Source organism: Glycine max, chromosome 9 (genome assembly GCF_000004515.6).
Source record: "Glycine max cultivar Williams 82 chromosome 9, Glycine_max_v4.0, whole genome shotgun sequence".
NCBI lineage: Eukaryota > Viridiplantae > Streptophyta > Magnoliopsida > Fabales > Fabaceae > Glycine > Glycine max.
This window is the reverse complement of record NC_038245.2, coordinates 28974615-28986926: the sequence shown is the minus strand read 5'-3', so window position 1 is coordinate 28986926 and position 12312 is coordinate 28974615. Positions and strand designations below refer to the sequence as shown.

The 12312-nt window shown below is 42.3% G+C and overlaps 1 non-coding gene across 1 annotated transcript; it reads right to left on the bottom strand.

The window, feature by feature from the left end:
• Positions 1–557: 557 nt before the first annotated feature.
• On the bottom strand, positions 558–664 carry LOC112997942 (small nucleolar RNA R71). Its single transcript, XR_003262991.1, has one exon. It is a non-coding gene; the product is annotated as a small nucleolar RNA R71 (small nucleolar RNA).
• Between the last annotated feature and the right edge of the window lie 11648 nt (positions 665–12312).

Below are 12312 nucleotides of genomic sequence, written 5' to 3'. Positions count from 1 at the left end.
TAGATAGGACATTTCATAGATTAGTTAGGAATCATTTTATACCTTTTGATCATTCTGAGCATTCCATAACTGGTGAATCTGTGCATTCTGTTATTGGTGATTTTGAACATCCTGATCTTGAGCATTATAATTTTGAGCATTCTGATTCTGAGCATTCTAATTTTGCACATTCTGAGAACATGGCACAACCTCCACCTCGTGAGAGGACTCTAAGGGAAATGGCTGCACCTGATTTCACCTATGAAAGCTTGTGCATCCAATACCCTGATGAGGATGTCCCATATGTTCTTAAGACTAGACTGATTCATTTGCTTCCAAAGTTTCATGGCCTTGCAGGTGAAGACCCGCACAAACATTTGAAAGAATTTCGCATTGTCTGCTCCACCATGAAACCCCCAGATGTCCAAGAGGATCACATATTTCTGAAGGCTTTTCCTCATTCATTAGAGGGAGTGGCAAAGGACTGGCTGTATTACCTTGCTCCAAGGTCCATCACGAGCTGGGATGACCTTAAGAGAGTATTCTTAGAAAAAATTTTCCTTGCTTCCAGGACCACAGCCATCAGGAAGGATATCTCAGGTATTAGACAACTCAGTGGAGAGAGCCTGTATGAGTACTGGGAGAGATTTAAGAAACTATGTGCCAGTTGCCCCTACCATCAGATTTCAGAACAGCTTCTTCTCCAATATTTTTATGAAGGACTCAGTAATATGGAGAGAAGTATGATAGATGCTGCCAGTGGTGGAGCCCTTGGAGACATGACTCCTGCTGAAGCCAGAAATTTAATTGAGAAGATGGCCTCCAACTCCCAGCAGTTTAGCGCCAAAAATGATGCCATAGTCATTAGAGGAGTGCATGAGGTAGCTACAAACCCATCTGCATCATCTGAAACTAAGAAGCTTGAAGGCAAACTGGATGCGTTGGTCAACTTGGTAACCCAGCTGGCCTTGAATCAGAAATCTGTACCTATCGCAAGGGTTTGTGGTTTGTGCTCCTCTGCTGACCACCATACAGACCTTTGCCCTTCCATGCAGCAACCTGGAGCAATTGAGCAGCCTGAAGGTTATGCTGCAAATATTTACAATAGACCTCCTCAACCTCAGCAGCAAAATCAACCACAGCAGAGCAATTATGACCTTTCCAGCAACAGATACAACCCTGGATGGAGGAATCACCCTAACCTCAGATGGTCCAGCCCTCAGCAACAACAACAGCAGCCTGCTCCTTCCTTCCAAAATGCTGCTGGCCCAAGCAGACCATACATTCCTCCACCAATCCAACAACAGCAACAACCCCAGAAACAGCCAACAGTTGAGGCCCCTCCACAACCTTCCCTCGAAGAACTTGTGAGGCAAATGACTATGCAGAACATGCAGTTTCAGCAAGAGACCAGAGCCTCCATTCAGAGCTTAACCAATCAGATGGGACAATTAGCTACTCAATTGAATCAACAACAGTCCCAGAATTCTGACAAGCTGCCTTCTCAAGCTGTCCAAAACCCCAAAAATGTCAGTGCCATTTCATTGAGGTCGGGAAAGCAGTGTCAAGGACCTCAACCCGTAGCACCTTCCTCATCTGCAAATGAACCTGCCAAACTTCACTCTATTCCAGAAAAAAGTGATGACAAAAATCTACCTAACAATTTCTGTGCAGGTGAATCTTCTTCCACAGGTAATTCTGATTTGCAGAAGCAGCACATTCCCCCTCTTCCATTCCCTCTAAGAGCAGTTTCCAACAAAAAAATGGAAGAGGCAGAGAAAGAGATCTTGGAAACGTTTAGAAAAGTAGAGGTAAACATACCTCTGTTGGATGCAATAAAGAAAATTCCAAGATATGCCAAATTCTTGAAGGAGCTGTGCACTAATAAGCGGAAGCTTAAAGGAAGTGAACGAATTAGCATGGGCAGAAATGTCTCCGCATTGATTGGTAAATCTGTTCCTCAAATTCCTGAAAAATGCAAAGATCCAGGTACATTCAGCATACCTTGTATTATAGGGAATAGTAAGTTTGACAATGCCATGCTAGATTTAGGAGCCTCTGTTAGTGTTATGCCTCTGTCGATTTTTAATTCTCTATCTCTAGGTCCCTTGCAGTCAACTGATGTGGTAATTCATTTAGCTAATAGAAGTGTTGCCTATCCTGTTGGTTTCATAGAAGATGTCTTAGTTAGAGTTGGTGAACTGATTTTCCCTGTTGATTTTTATATCTTGAATATGGAAGATGGATTTTCTCAAGGATCAGTTCCCATCATTCTAGGCAGACCCTTTATGAAAACTGCTAGAACTAAGATAGATGTTTATGCAGGCACACTGTCCATGGAGTTTGGTGATATAACTGTTCATTTTAATATTCTGGATGCTATGAAATACCCATCTGAAGATCTTTCTGTATTTCGTGCTGAAATAATTGACCATGTTGTTGATGAATACATGACTGATCTTTATTCTAATCTGCATGCCTCTCACTCTTCATGCATTGAGTCTGAAATTGTACTTGATCATATGTCTGAATTTGATGCTGAGAGTGAATCTGAGAGTGATATTGATTGCATGCCTGGTGGTGGTGTTTTACCTCTTGAGATTGATTTTATAGAGTCAGATAGGACTAACCATGTTTCAGGAAGTACACATACCTCTGACTTTCTTTATGAGGTAAAGGCTGAGAAACCATCTCCTTCTACCACTGTCCAGCCGACCACACCAGAATTGAAGCCTCTGCCATCAAATTTAAAATACGCTTACTTGGATGATAGCAAGAGTTTTCCAGTGATTATATCTGCCTCCCTTGCTGATGAGCAAGAGGAGAAGTTGTTGTCAGTTCTCAAGAAGCATAAGAAGGCTATAGGCTGGACCCTGGCGGACATTCCTGGTATTAGCCCATCCACATGTATGCATCGAATAAATTTAGAGGATGGAGCTAAACCAATAAGACAGCCACAGAGAAGACTCAACCCGATGATTCTTGATGTAGTGAAGAAGGAGATAACCAAGCTTTTGCAAGCTGGAATCATTTATCCTATCTCCGATAGCCAATGGGTGAGTCCCGTCCAGGTAGTCCCGAAAAAGACTGGCCTCACAGTGATCAGAAATGAGAAGGAGGAGCTGATTCCTACTCGGGTGCAGAACAGTTGGAGAGTCTGCATTGACTATAGGAGGCTGAACCAGGTTACCAAAAAGGACCATTTTCCCCTGCCATTCATTGACCAGATGCTTGAACGCCTGGCAGGTAAATCCCACTACTGTTTCCTTGATGGTTTTTCTGGTTATATGCAAATTACTATTGCTCCTGAGGATCAGGAAAAGACCACATTCACCTGCCCCTTCGGCACTTTTGTTTATAGGAGGATGCCTTTCGGCCTGTGCAATGCCCCTGGTACCTTCCAGCGATGCATGATTAGTATTTTCAGTGATTTTTTAGAAAATTGCATAGAGGTTTTTATGGATGATTTCACTGTATATGGATCCTCTTTTGATGGTTGTTTGAATAGTTTGGAAAAAGTTTTGAATAGATGCATTGAAACTAACCTTGTTCTAAATTTTGAAAAATGTCATTTTATGGTTGAGCAAGGTATAGTTTTAGGCCACATTATTTCCAATAAGGGCATTGAAGTAGATCCTGCAAAAATTTCTGTTATTTCACAATTGCCTTACCCCTCTTGTGTGCGAGAGGTGCGATCTTTTCTTGGTCATGCAGGATTTTACAGGCGCTTTATAAGTGATTTTAGCAAAGTAGCCCTTCCACTGTCCAACTTGTTGCAAAAGAAGGTGGAGTTTGACTTTAATGATAGATGCAAAGAGGCTTTTGATTGCCTCAAAAGAGCGTTGACTACCACCCCCATCATCCAGGCACCCGATTGGACAGCCCCTTTTGAGCTTATGTGTGATGCATCAAATTATGCATTGGGGGCTGTCCTTGCTCAGAAAATTGATAAATTGCCCAGGGTGATATATTATGCTTCTAGGACTTTAGATGCTGCCCAAGCAAATTATACTACTACTGAGAAAGAGCTTCTAGCCATAGTTTTTGCTCTTGAAAAATTTCGATCTTATTTGCTTGGTACTCGCATTATTGTTTATACTGACCATGCAGCTCTAAAGTACTTGTTGAAGAAGGCTGATTCTAAGCCTAGGTTGATCCGATGGATGCTCTGGCTCCAAGAGTTTGACTTGGAGATCCGTGATAGGAGCGGAGCACAAAATCTAGTTGTTGATCATTTGAGTCGGATCGAACGTGTCTCTGATGCAGATTCACCTATTCGGGATGATTTCCCGGATGATCATTTGTATATATTGTATAGTATTTCTGACTCTCTTTCTACTCCCTGGTTTGCTAACATTGTCAATTATTTAGTTGCTCTGTTTTTCCTCCCTTAGCATCTAAGGCCCAAAAAGATAAGATTAAAAGTGATGCTAAGCATTTTATTTGGGATGACCCCTACTTGTGGAAATTGTGCAGTGATCAGGTCATTAGACGGTGCATTCCAGATCATGAGACTGACTCAGTCCTGCAGTTCTGTCATTCTTCCACACCGGGAGGTCATCTGGGTGTTCAAAGGACAGCTCGCAAAGTGCTTGATTGTGGTTTTTATTGGCCCACCATCTTTAAAGATGCGTGGAAGATCTGCAGCACTTGTGAGCAGTGTCAGAGAGCAGGAAATGAAATTCTGATACCGATGACAGATGTCGTACAGGATGTCACGACATCGCGCTTCAGAACATGCAGCTTGTATATGACCGTATGAACAGATTAAACAAGTAAATAACACAAGAGAATTGTTAACCCAGTTCGGTGCAACGTCACCTACATCTGGGGGCTACCAAACCAGGGAGGAAATTCACTAAAATAGTATTAGTTCGAAGATCTAACAGCCACTGTATACAACCTTCTCACCTAACCACTACCCGTGCAACTTCTACCTAAGAGCCACTCTTAGATATGAGAACCCCTCTCACTCCCTCTCAATCACTCTCCCGTGTTTACAAATAAATCAAAGACACACCAGAGATTGCTCTCTGAACAATAGAGATCAACTCTACACACTCAGGTCCAACACTTGATGTTGGGGTAGCATCAAGGTGGCTCACAAAACACTCAAGTCCCAAAACTCACAAAATAACTCTTCAATCTCGGACTTGGTAGAAAACTCGTGCAGCCTTCATGTTTATATAGCAGTGTGCGTATCTGGGCTGCAACAACTTGCGCTGGATAAGATCTATCATTCTCCTGAAAATCTGCACTTAAAGATCTAAAAGATAAAGTTTGATCTTTTAGTTTTTATCTTTAATCTTTAATCCCTGAACGAACTATACAAGTTTGTAATTCGAACTTTAATTATCTTTTAATTCGTTCCTAAAGATAGATCGCCAAATCTGTTGCTAACTGCACATTAATCTGTTAAAGATATAACAGATTTATGTGTCCAGTATTTTCGGGCAGGATGTCCTGGACATCGTATCCGACATCGTGGATCCTGCAGCTTCAATTCTTCATTTGACATTTTATCTTGCCTTGTGCATTGTGCAGCCCAATCTGATTCCTTGACATAACGTTGGACATCATGTGCAGCAACTCCAGCTTCCTTCATTGTCTAAGTGCTTATGTTTTAACAAAATTTTAGCCAATCTTTTAAAACTCAGTAAAGCTAAGCACTAACAATCTCCCCCTTTGGCAAATTTTGTCTAAAACATACTTAGACACTTCCTGAGCAGGTACGAGCAGTTATGCAAGTGGGATCAGCAACTTTCATTATCAGAGTAATCAAGCACAGCGGTATCTGTAGTGGCGACAGCAAAATTCTGCAAGTTGCAAGTCGTTTCCAGGATGTCAAGACATCTCTCGTGACATCAGCTTTCTGCTCCCCCTGTCTCCATGCTCCTACTGCTGTGAAGCAGTTCACTGCGGCATCTTCTATCAGCTACTAGTTTTAGTAGCTTACATCAATCATCATCAGCAGCAGTAGTATAAATACTACTCCCCCTCAAAGTCATATAACTACTACTCCCCCTCAAAATCATAAATCATGCATAATATAATATCCTACTACTCCCCCTTTTTAGACAGAATTTGGCAAAAGTAGAATGCATGAAATTAATGTGCACATATTACAGACCAATAACTAGTAAAAGTAAAAGCAAAAATAAAGGTCTGATGGTCATGGGGTGGCATCAGAATCATCATCATCTGACTCTGTATCCTCTGCTGCATCTTCTTCTTCCTCAGCTGCTTCTTCTTCTTCCTCAGCTGCTTCTTCTTCTTCCTCAGCTACTTCTCCATCATCAATGCCACTGTCTGAGAGTCTTTTGATCAGGCGTTCCAGCTCCATTTTCTTCTCTGTGGTGGCTTTGATGGTTGCTTCCAGCACCTTGCATGTGTCCTTGAGTTCAGCAATCAAAGCATCCTTGGACACAGCACCTGAAGCAGCAGCTTTCCCTGATGTCGAGACAATGTCTGGGACATGTGTCCCCTCAAACAGTTTGTAATGCAGGGACAGAGCAGATTCTCTCTTCTTCACAGAGTCAATGTTGTTTAAAATATTGGGATGTTGACTCAACATAATGCCACACAATACAGTTGGGAAGGCAATGGGTAATTTGACAGCAAAAGATTCTGAATGCTTAACAGTTTGATCAAAAATATAGTTTCCAAAATTAAATTTGGACTTGGTTCCAACAGCATACAGAAATTTACCCAAACCTGTGGCAACAGTGGAAGTATGATTGGTGGGTACCCAGTTTGCAGTGCCAATCCTATGCAGGATTGCATACTTCACACTTAGCTTCCCTGCAGAAAGCTTCCCTTTCTTTGGCCAATGCTGGACTTGTTTGGCAGTGATTTCCTTGGCAATTTGATGCTCAGAAACAGCAATATCCACCACTCCTTCAGTTGGTCTGCCCAGGTATTTGTTGATTACAGCAGGGGAGAATCTAACACATTTTCCTCTGACAAACACTTTCTGATACTCATCACTCTTTCTGTTTGTTATGTCAGAGGGAATGTTGACAATGAATTCCCTGACTAGACTTTCATAGCAATCTCCCAACTTGGTGACAGTTTTCAGCAGTCCAGCAGCCTTGATGAGGTCCATGATCTCCTTGCAATCCAAGGCATCTCTTCCCAGTTCTCTTTCTAAGGCAAGTCTGCGTTGATATACAAATTTCCACCTTTCAACATTGCCAATGGAGTGGAATGAAATGTTGTCCAATGGTGCATCAGGGACATTTCCAGGCACCTTTTTCCCTGATTTCTTGGCCCTCTTGATGTCGGGAACATCTAGTTCGACATCATCATCAGAATCAGATGAGGAAATTTCTTTCCTCTTCTTGGAAGGGATTGCAACTTTGCTCCATCTGGATGTGGTAGAAGTGATTGGAGTGCTCTTCTTCTGTGCCATAGTTTTGATTCGTCCAGACCCAGTAATGGGGGTTTTTCCCTTTCTGCTTTGTAATCTTTCTGCAATGCCAGGTGCCAACTTGTTGGCAATGGGTTCCTCATCAGATTCTACTTCTTCTAGGTCAATGAGGTCACCTGGAGCAGGTTCTGGTGCCCTTGGTGCAGGGGTCTCCTCTGTGGCTTGATCCTCTTCCTCTGTTGATTCCTCTTTACTGGATGAAGAGAGGACTTCAGCATTTGGGGTGGAAGATGTTGGAACATCTTTATCAGCATCAGGGACAGAAGCATTTTTCAGAATGCTACTCACAATACTGCGGATCTTCTTATCCATCTCCGTGTCTACTTCCCTAGGACTTGTTGCAAGGCTAGGGTTTTCAGAAATCTTCACTCCCTGTTGTCTTTTGGGGACCAGTTTCTCAGGAATAGGGGCTTGACCAGGAATCATTTGTATGGGTTGGATATTGAATTCAGGTTGTTCCTGGTTTGATGGTGCTTTGGTGGATGATGGAGATGATGGTACAGAGGGTGAACCAGGAGATGAAGTTTCTTTTGGTGAGGTAGCCATGGAGAAGCAGAGCCTTTGGAGTGGTTTCGTGAATCTCTGAGAGGTGTTGGGGAATGCTGATGAAAATGAGATTACCACGAAAATATGAGTTTGAATGAGGAATGTAGAGGGTCGTGTGAAGCAACGGTCGAATTTGTTTTGGCCCAGTAGTGAACGCGCTATTAACGTTTGAGCACGTTCAGATAAAAGTAATTGCTATAAATCCTCTAGCAGACAAATGCCCAGCTTGCCCCTCAGTTTTTCAAACTGATTTGCATCCAATGCCTTTGTGAAAATATCTGCTATTTGTTCCTCAGTGTCAACATGCTTCAGTGTGATAACTTTATCATCAACAAGATCTCTAATATAGTGATGTCTAATGTCAATGTGCTTGGTTCTGCTGTGTTGAACAGGATTTTTAGAAATATTAATAGCACTCAAGTTGTCACAGTACAATGTCATGACATCTTGTTCGACATTGTACTCCTTAAGCATCTGCTTCATCCAAACTAGTTGTGAACAGCTGCTTCCTGCTGCAATATACTCTGCTTCTGCAGTAGATAGGGACACACAGTTCTGCTTCTTGCTGAACCATGAAATAAGATTGTTGCCCAAATAGAAACATCCACCAGAAGTGCTTTTTCTGTCATCTGCACTTCCAGCCCAATCAGCATCACAATACCCAACCAGCATTGAATCTGAACAATGACAGTACATAATCCCATAGTCACTGGTGCCATTTACATATTTCAGAATTCTCTTTACTTGATTCAAGTGACTTATCTTAGGGTTGGCTTGATATCTTGCACAAACACCTACTGCAAAGGTGATGTCAGGTCTGCTTGCTGTTAAATATAGTAAGCTCCCAATCATGCTTCTGTACAGACTTTGATCAACACTGGTGCCAGCTTCATCTTTTGACAGCTTCAAGTGAGTAGGTGCAGGTGTTCTTTTATGGCTGGCATTTTCCATCCCAAACTTCTTGACAATGTTCTTTGCATACTTGCTTTGTGAGAGGAATATGGAGTCTTTCATCTGCTTCACTTGGAGTCCCAGAAAATAAGTCAGCTCTCCAACAAGACTCATCTCAAATTCAGATTGCATCTGTTGGACAAAATGTCGAAGCATCTCATTCGACATCCCTCCAAACACAATGTCATCAACATATATCTGTGCTATCATCAAGTTTTCAGCATCTTGTTTGACAAAGAGAGTCTTGTCAATTCCTCCCTTCCTATACCCTTGCTGAGTAAGGAACTCTGTTAGCCTTTCATACCAAGCTCTTGGAGCTTGCTTCAATCCATAGAGAGCCTTCTTGAGCCTGTATACATGATCTGGATGAGTTGGATCTACAAATCCCTTTGGCTGCTCCACATAGGCTTCTTCATTCAGGTATCCATTCAGAAACGCGCTCTTCACATCCATCTGGTACAGCTTGAATTTGAGGATGCAAGCTACACCAAGTAACAATCTGATGGACTCAAGTCTAGCAACAGGGGCGAAAGTTTCATCAAAGTCTACACCTTCAATCTGAGTGTAGCCTTGAGCAACAAGTCTGGCCTTGTTTCTGGTTATAACACCTTCTTCATTGGTTTTGTTCTTGAAGATCCACTTGGTGCCAATCACATTAGTTCCCTCGGGTCTAGGAACTAGCTCCCAAACTTCATTCCTTTTGAATTGCTCCAATTCTTCTTGCATAGCATTGATCCAGAACTCATCAGTCAGTGCCTCTTTCACATTCTTTGGCTCAGTTTTGGAGACAAAGCATGAATTGGAGACAATCTCAATCTCCCTTGATCTTGTAGTGACTCCTCTATTTGGATCTCCTATAATCAGCTCCTTGGGGTGCATCTTCTGGATTCTAATGGAGGGACTCTTGTCAGGTTGATTGATGTTTGGTTCATCTGTAGCAGAATCAGAGTTTTCTGCATTTTCTGCACTTTTAGCTGTATCTGTTACATTGTCTCCCGATGTTCTGACATCGTCTTCGACATCCTTCTTTCTTACTGGAGTTAGATCATCAACAACCACATTGATGGATTCCATCACAGTTCTGGTTCTGGAATTGAGTACTCTATATGCTCTGCTGTTTGTGGAGTATCCCAAGAATATTCCTGCATCACTCTTGGGATCCATCTTTCTCCTTTGCTCTCTATCTGCCAAAATGTAACATGGACTTCCAAAGATGTGGAAGTGCTTGACAGTTGGCTTCCTCCCTTTCCAGATTTCATACAGTGTGGTCGGAGTCCCTCTTCTAAGTGTGACTCTGTTGTGGATATAGCATGCTGTGTTCATGGCTTCAGCCCAGAGATTATAGGGAAGTTCTTTGGCATGAAGCATGACCCTAGCAGCTTCTTGCAAAGTCCTGTTTTTCCTTTCAACTATGCCATTTTGTTGTGGTGTAATGGCTGCAGAGAACTCATGAGTGATGCCTTCAGATGTGCAGAATTCAGTAAACTTGCTGTTTTCAAACTCTCTGCCATGGTCACTCCTAATTCTCTTGATGACACAGTCTTTTTCTCTTTGAAGTCTTAGACTCAACTCTTTGAATACTTCAAAGGTGTCTGATTTCTCTCTGATAAAGTTGACCCAGGTAAATCTGGAGAAATCATCCACAACAACATAGGCATACCTCTTTCCTCCAAGGCTTTCAACTTGCATAGGCCCCATCAAGTCCAAGTGAAGTAGTTCCAGCACCCTGGAAGTGGTCTGATGTTGAAGCTTCTGGTGGGACATCTTGACTTGCTTTCCAATCTGACATTCACCACAGATTCTGCCTTCTTCTATTTTCAGATTGGGAATGCCTCTAACAGCACCTTTGTCAATGATTTTCTTCATGCCTCTTAAGTGCAGATGTCCAAATCTTTGATGCCATATTTTGACTTCATCTTCTTTGGAGGATAGACATGTGGAGGAGTAACTGGTTTCTTGAGGTGTCCATAGGTAACAGTTGTCCTTTGATCTGCTGCCCTTCATTAGAACTTCACTCTTCTCATTTGTCACCAAGCATTCTGACTTTGTGAAGTTTACATTGAATCCTTCATCACACAACTGACTGATGCTGATCAAGTTTGCAGTCAGTCCCTTCACCAGCAGTACTTTGTTCAGACTAGGAAGTCCATCATGGACTAGCTTTCCCATTCCAGTGATCTTTCCTTTAGAGCCATCTCCAAATGTCACATAGCTAGTGGAGCAGGGTTCAATGTTCACCAGGAATTCTTTAACTCCTGTCATGTGTCTGGAACAGCCGCTATCTAGGTACCAATCTTCCTTAGCTGATGCTCTAAGTGACGTATGAACAACAAGACTGACAATCTTGTGTTTTGGAACCCACATCATCTTCCTTCTACTGCTGCTACTTTGAGTTCCATGATGTGGATGGCCATGTAGATGATAGCAAAAGGGCTTTATGTGACCATACTTGCCACAGTAGTGACACCTCCACTTCTTTCTTTTACTTTTTCTGCTGCGTTCCATGATGTCGAGACTGATGTTGTGACATCGTGGCTCCAGTGCTGTTTTTGGCAGGAACAAATTCTGTCATGGTTATTCTGCCAGCAGATTTATGATTAAACCCAAGTCCTCTCTGGTTTCCAAAATTCTTCCCAAGCTGTAGCACCTCATCAAGCATATCTGAGCCTTTATTCAGCATCTTTATTGATTTTGTCATGTTTTCCAGTTTAGAGTTCAGAAAACCAACTTCTCCTTTAAGCTCAGAGATCTCCTCTTCATGTGCCTCCTTCTCAGCCTCCAGATTTGCAATGACCTTCTTCAGTTGTGCTTCTTGCTGAAGAATCTTCTCACTTTTGATGCATAGTTTTCTATAGGATATAGCAAGCTCATCAAAAGTGATTTCAATATCACTTGAATCTTCATCAGATTCAAATCTCCCAGTGAGTGCATTCACATCTCTGTCAGAATCACTTTCTTGTTCACTCTCTGTATCATCAGACCAACATACAGAAAGTCCTTTCCTCTGCTTCTTGAGATGGGTGGGACATTCAGCTTTGATGTGCCCATAGCCTTCACACCCATGGCATTGAATTTCTTTGCTGTGACTGGGCTTTTCATCTGACTTTTTGTGGTGTTCACTACCTTTCCTGATGTCGAAAGGGATGTTCCAGACATGTGGTTTCTGCCTCCTGTCCATTCTGTTCAGCACTTTGTTGAACTGTTTTCCAAGAAGCACAACTGCGTTAGTCAGACCTTCATCAGTATCCAGGTCATACTCATCTTCTTCTCCTTCATCATTGGATACAAACGCCAGGTTCTTGCTCTTCTTTTCAGTCCTATCTGAGAGTCCTAGCTCAAAGGTTTGAAGGGAACCAATGAGTTCATCTACTCTCATGTTGCAAATGTCTTGGGCCTCCTCTATTGCA